Raw genomic sequence first — 7,500 nt, 5'->3', positions numbered from 1 at the left:
CAAACAAAAATACGCAATTCAATATGCAGCAATTTGCACGATTTTTATTGCGCAATTGAAAAGTTGTTTTTTTTTTCTCTGTGTTTGTTGGTTTCACATACAAAATATGGAACATGTCCTCTATGACATGGCTGACGGATATGGAGGGTCAGTATGTGGTATGTGTATGAGTCTGTACATGTCTGTGCTCGCGCGCGCGCGCGCGTGTTCGTGTGTGTATGTTTGTGTCTATGTGTGTGCTTGTATTAGAGTGTACGCGTATGTGTGCGTTTTTCCTTGAAATTTATTTCAATTCCTCTTTACAGAATTCAACCCGGTCACAAACAAAAGTGACAAGGCTGGTATGTTTTGAATGAAGGCAGCTCTAGAAATGTGTGCATATGTGAGTGCGTGTTTATATGTGAGTGCGTGTTTATATATAAATGCGAGGCTGTGGGAATGTTTACTGTGAGTGCTTATTGAGTTAAAATCTTATAAATCTTGTGAGTGTGTGTCTGGATATTCCAATTACGCAATCTGTTTACAATTCTCCTTAACATCTTGGTTTCAAATTCTGGCACCAAGCCAGAAAGTTCTACCTCAGGAATTTAGTCGCTTACATCGACCCCAGTGTTCAACAGGTTAGCTTCTTTTATCGACCCAGCTTAGAAAAAAAGGTTAAGTCGACCTCGGCAGAATTGGAACTCCGAAAGCATAGACGGACGAAATGCTGCTAAGCACATTGTCCGGTGTGCTGCCGATTCTGCCAGCTTGCTGCGTTCAAGTTTCATTAATTTATTTACGTGAGACTGATTCTTATATACACATGTACGTATGTAGATATGTTGCTATAATCCTTAACATATTGGATTGTTATAACGCCCATATCGGTATACAGTATCCTTCGTAAAACGAGTAAAGACACGATTATCTCTGACTTCCTACTACGTGCTCAGGTACTTCTCTTTATTTATAGTGACTAGGTTATTCCATTCGTCACTAATTCCCAACAATGTATGTATGTATTTATGTATGTATGTGTGTGTGTCTGTATGTGTATATATGAATGTATGTATGCATGTAGGAATGTATATATGCACATGTGTATGTTGGTCGAGGGCGCATGGCCTAGTGGTAAGCGTGTTGCACTCACTATCGCAAAATCGCAGTTTCAATCCTCGGACAGGTTAGTGCGTTGTATTCTCAAGCAAAACACTTCATCTTACATCCATTACCGAACTAGACGGTGCAAAACACCATTTTACGATTTTACGTTGGCCTTCAAATTCCACCGAGATCGACTTTGCCTTTCATCCTTTTCGGTCGATAAATTAAGTACCAGATGCGTACTAGGGACGATCTGATCGACTGGCCTCCTCCCAAAAAATTTCAGGCCTTGTGTCTAGAGCAGAAAAGAATATTTTTCAGGCGGCGAGCTAGCAGAAACGTTAGCACGCCGGACGAAATGCTTAGCGGTATTTCGTCTGTCTTCATGTTCTGAGTTCAAATTCGGCAGAGGTTGACTTTCATCCTTTCGGGTTCGATAAATTAAGTACCAGTTACGCACTGAGGTCGATATAATCGACTTAATCTGTTTGTCTGTCCTTGTTTATCCTCTCTGTGTTTAGCCCCTCGTGGGTAGTAAAGAAATAGGTATTTCGTCTGTCTTTACGTTCCGCAGAGGTTGACTTTCGTCCTTTCGGGGTCGATAAATTAAGTACCAGTTACGCACTGGGGTCGATATAATCAACTTAATCTGTTTGTCTGTCCTTGTTTATCCTCTCTGTGTTTAGCCCCTTGTGGGTAGTAAAGAAATAGGTATTTCGTCTGTCTTTACGTTCCGCAGAGGTTGACTTTCGTCCTTTCGGGGTTGATAAATTAAGTACCAGTTGCGTACTGGGGTAGATCTAATCGACTGCCCCCACCAAAAATAATTCCGGACCTTGTGCCAAGAGTAGAAAAACATGTTACGAAGGTTGTGAACGAAAACTTCATGATTTGTTCATCATTCTTCAACTCTAATAGCCTCAAATATCGCGATCTTTAGTGTTTGAATTAAGGATTTGCGTTCTCTCCCTTAGAACCCAAGTTCAGCCATACTCGATTCCAACCTGAATGCTAGGTATCCTGTTGCTCTGATGATAACAGATATTGAAGCTGAAAGTGTATATTGAGTAATGGATTTGCAAACTCCTTATTAATAGTCCATCAATGTCCTCTTTTTCTTGTATTCTTCGAACCACGTTGGTGTCCGGGGCCCATGTGTTTCTATGCATGATTTATGTATGTATTTATTGGGTTGTCCGGAAAGTTCGTGCCGATTTATAGTAGCTTACCTTTCGACTTATTTTAGCACATGGTTGAGTCCATAAAATAGGATTTGACTACACCTCTATTTAGAGCACAGTTTAAGCTATCTTTTCGGGGAAGAAGGTTTATGTTCCTATTACCTGTGTTAATTCTGTAACCCTTTGAAATGGATGATAAGAAAGTTCATTTTCGGCACTTGATGCTTTGGGAACTAGACAAAAATTGCTGCAGCTCGGCTGGGATGAGTTACCCCACCCTCCATATTCACCAGATATTGCTCCTTCGGATTTCCACTTATTCAGGTCTCTGCAGAATAGTCTTAATGGTAAAAATTTCAATTCTTTGGATGACGTAAAAAGATACCTTGATGAATTCTTTGCCATGAAACCACCTCAATTCTGGGAAGAGGATATTTTCAAACTAAAGGAAAGATGGAGACGCATTGTGCAACAAAATGTTTCATATTTGGTTGAATAAAAATGTAATAGCAAGTATTTATTGACCTTTTTCTTTCTTTAAAACACCCGCCCGAACTTTCTGGACAACCCAATATGTATGTATGTATGTATGTATGTATGTATGTATGTATGTATGTATGTATGTATGTATGCATGTATGTATGTATGTATGTATGTATGTATGTATGTATGTATGTATGTATGCATGTATGTATGTGTTTGTGTGTGTGTGTATGTATGCATGCATGTATGTACGCATGCATATATGTATGTATATGTGTGGTATATGTGTGTATACGTGTGAGTGTGTGTGTGTGCATAAATGATTTCTTCTGGTTTTAATGTAGAGTTAATTTTGATCGGCCAACTGTTTAGTAGAAATGTCGGAAAGAAAAGCATTTTGTTTTGTTCATCATCATTAAGAACTTAATAACATCTTGCAGATTTTTATCGTTCCAATTTTCACGACCATTTTGTAACGTATGAGTTTAGGAGATTATTACCTCCTCAAGAATCCAGGTTAAGCTAAGCTTTGCTCCAGGCGGGCTGGTTCGTATCCGGTGGCCCCCAATGATAATATGTATGAAACTGAACGTGCATTGTGAGTACTGGATTTGTAACCCGTTATCAATGGTCCATAGATATTTCTTTTTTTATTTCTGCAATTTTTATCCCGGAACTCAGCGGACCGGCTGAAATACACTAGGTATCCGGTACGATATTGTAACAGTCCTAACAAACAAGAAACATCCAAAATCCAGGAGGTGGAGGTCTTAAACCAGGTCACTGATTAAATCTATCAAGGAAGAAGACAACGGCAGAATTTTGATCTCAGAATAACAAAGAACCAGAAAAATACCACAAGGCACCGGGGACTGCTTTTTAACAGTTCCTTCAAACTACATAAGACGTCTAAGGTACCAGCTGTTGATTTCATACTGGGAAATAGATTAAAAACTATCACTAAAGTATACCACGGCAGGGATTTTGGTTTCAGATAGCAATGAGCCTGGGAAAATACCACAAGGTATCTGGCCCAAAGCTTTAACGATTTTTCTTGCTCACCGCTCTTGAATAGTCCTTAATCAACTGACAAAAAATAGCTGTAAAGCTCAGTATTTGTAGAATGATATTGAATTGTCAGAAAAAAATCTTTCTTTTTTTCCTACTTGTATCCTATATCGTCACATGTTTGTAAAAAGCTCAAACTTGTTCAAATTTCAAAAATGATGGACAAAAGATGTAGAAGAACAATAGATCTACAAAAGTCAAAAAAGCTGTAACAAAAATGCTTTTCCTGTTAATTCAAATAACCATGAAAACGATACTAAAATGAAAGAAAAAAAAGCTAATGAATTTATTTCGCAATCTTTATATATTCTGTCTATCACAGAAGGATAAGCAGCAGATTCAATATGTGGGATTTGAGCCCAGAATGTAAAGGGACTTATTTAAATACCACACGGTATTTTTATCTTGCGCTCTATCGATCCGAATATTTTAATAAACATCAGAAAAGCTACAAAACAAAAAAGAGGAAAATGGTAAGTCTTCGGAATGAAGAAAATATAAACATGAAGATGTCGACAGATCTTTCCAAAATCTTTCCAGAGGTGCAGCAAACATTTCACGCTACTACTGCTACGATGGCTCATTGTCGTTGTTGTTGCTGCTGTTGCTGTTGTTGTTGTTGCTGTTGTTGTTGTTGTTGTTGGTGGTGGTGGTGGTTTGGTGGTGGTGGCGGTGGTGGTGGCGGTGGTGTTGGCACTAATGTTTGTTGTTGTTGTTGGTGGTGGTGGTGGTGGTGGTTTGGTGGTGGTTTGGTGGTGGTTTGGTGGTGGTGGTGGCGGTGGTGTTGGCACTAATGTTTGTTGTTGTTGTTGTTAGTGATAGCGCTGCTGTTGTTGTTGTTGATGATGGTGGAGGTGATGGTGGTGGTAGTGATGGTGGTGGTAGTGATGGCGGTAATAGTGATGGCGGTGGTGGTGCTGGTGGTGGTGGTGGTGGTGGTGGTGATAGTGATGGTGGTGGCGGTGGGGGTCGATGTTTTTTTTTATTTCGTCGTTGGTAGTGTTCCTTTTGTGTTTGTTGTAGCAATTGTTGCTATAGTTTGTTGTTGTTGTTGTTGTTGTTGTTGTTGTTATTGATGAAGGTGGCGCTGCTGTTTGTGTGTTTGTACTTTTACCACTTTAATAGCCTATCAGGTAGCAATTCTCATCAGTGTAACGTTTGATGATATTCTTTGTGACGTTTTCGGAAATGAAGAACATGAAGAGAATGTCTCTTGACAGTCGGCTGTCCCTGAAGTTTGGTAAATGAATAACAACACCACCACCAACTACAACAACAACAACACCAATAAGAAGAACAGCAGCAGTAACAACATCAACAGCAGCAGCAACAAAATGGCTGCCAGTGTGTAGGGAATTCACAAACGCAACGGTTCTCACTTCCTAGTTTTATTTGGTACAAGTGAAAGTTCGTTTACTTGATGGTATGCTAATATCTGTTTCTAATGTGTAACGTGTGGCATCATCTCAACGCACTTCCTCTCACTCTAAAACCCGCGTGTCTATATTAAAACACTTCGGCTCGTTATCTTATATCGATAATCTTATCAAGTTCACAGTTACTTACAGACACTAGAGGAAAGTTAAACTTACACACACACACACACACACACATATGTACATCTATATATCTATATCTATTTATATACATATATGCATATATGCATACGTTCGCCATGATAGATCGCTAGCCACTAAACCCTTTTCTATTTTCTCTCCCAGTTTATTTCTCTGTTCCTTTCTGTTGAAGAACGTAAAAGCCTTTCTCATTTCCCGAGCTTTAAACTAATACACCTGCTTGTTGTTCCTTCACCTCACTTTTCTGTAAATTTGAACTTGCCATGATAGATCGCTAGCTACTAAACATTTTCTATTTTCTCTCCCTGTTTATTTCTGTGTTCCTTTCTGTCGAAGAGCGTAGGCTCGAAATGTAAAATATTTTCTCACTTCCCAAGCGTTAAACTAATACATCTGTTTGTTGTTTACACACCCGTCTTCGTCTTTTTTTTTGTTAATTCTCACTATATATATATGTATATATATATATGTATATATGTGTATGTATATATATATATGTGTGTGTGTGCGAAAATATATTTATATATATGCATACACATGCACACACACACACACACACACACACACACACACACACACACACCACACACACACACACACACACACATATATATATATATATATAATATATATATGTCGATCATTTCAAAACGTAACTGTCTTCTCTTCCATTGGATTTTCCTCTGCTTCCGAAGAAGAGCGTCTGCTCGAAACGTTAAACCATCTTTCTTTACCTTTAAATAATGAGGGTAGAAATTGATATCAATCAACAACAATTTAAATCAGTTGCTATTGTTTGTTCCTTCTCGAGCCATGCCTAGCTCATAGTGCCGGTTTCCTGGTTTCCTTGTCGTATAGGTTCTCCACCTGGACGGAATACCGGTCCGTCGCCGGTGAGCTGCAGATGCAGGAGAAAAGAATGAGAGAAAGTTGTGGCGAAAGAGTCAGCAGAAGTTCGCTATTACCTTCTGCCGGAGCCGCTTGGAGCTTAGGTGGAGCTTAGGTCTGAGATTCGAATCGGTGATCCCTCGACCGCGAGCCCGCTGCTCTAACCACTAGGCCACGTGCCTCCACAAATTAAACCAGTAGTTTATCATATTTTTAAAAATCCGGAGACTTAAAAATTATATTACAATTAATAAGAGGAATGACCACTAAAGTAGATTCCAAATATGCTAAAGAGAGACGTCAAATCGCCTTACCACGGGAAACAGTTGAGGGAGAGTACAAGTTCGGCCATACGAAGAAGTGTGGACGTGTCAGATTGGGGGTTGGGATGAAGGTCTAGGAAGTATTTGAGGGCAAGAAGTCCTTCGTTGTGTGGGATCACCGTATATAGACTTTTGATATCAAAAGAGAAGGAAAGTTTAGAGTGGCCAAGAGGGAATGAGAAAGAGCTGAAAAGACGGAGAGCATGGTTAGTGTCGTGGATGTGTGTGTCGGGGGGAAGTAAGCCACTAGGGGGCAAGAACATGATCAGGGTATTTCAAGATCAGTTCCGGGGGGTCAGTTACATTCGGAGAGGATGAGGCGGCCAGGGTTGTTGGGCTTGTGGATTTTTGAAAGGAAGTAAAGGGGGGAGGTGCGTGGGGTTCGGACAATGAGGTTGGAGGCGGTGGGAGGAAGAAGGGAGGGGGAGACGTGGTCATGGATAGTGGAGGACACAGTCTATAGGTATATATATATATATATATATATATATATATAATGGCCGCAGGAGTGGCTGTGTGGTAAGTAGCTTGCTAACCAACCACATGGTTCCGGGTTCAGTCCCACTGCGTGGCATCTTGGGCAAGTGTCTTCTGCTATAGCCCCGAGCCGACCAATGCCTTGTGAGTGGATTTGGTAGACGGAAATTGAAAGAAGCCTGTCGTATATATGTATATGTATATATGTATGTATGTGTTTGTGTGTCTGTGTTTGTCCCCCTAGCATTACTTGACAACCGATGCTGGTGTGTTTACGTCCCCGTTACTTAGCGGTTCGGCAAAAGAGACCGATAGAATAAGTACTGGGTTTACAAAGAATAAGTCCCGAGGTCGATTCGCTCGACTAAAGGCGGTGCTCCAGCATGGCCGCAGTCAAATGACTGAAACAAGTAAAAG

Source organism: Octopus sinensis, linkage group LG11 (genome assembly GCF_006345805.1).
Source record: "Octopus sinensis linkage group LG11, ASM634580v1, whole genome shotgun sequence".
In the NCBI taxonomy this organism is placed as follows: domain Eukaryota; kingdom Metazoa; phylum Mollusca; class Cephalopoda; order Octopoda; family Octopodidae; genus Octopus; species Octopus sinensis.
This window is presented reverse-complemented; position numbering follows the sequence as displayed.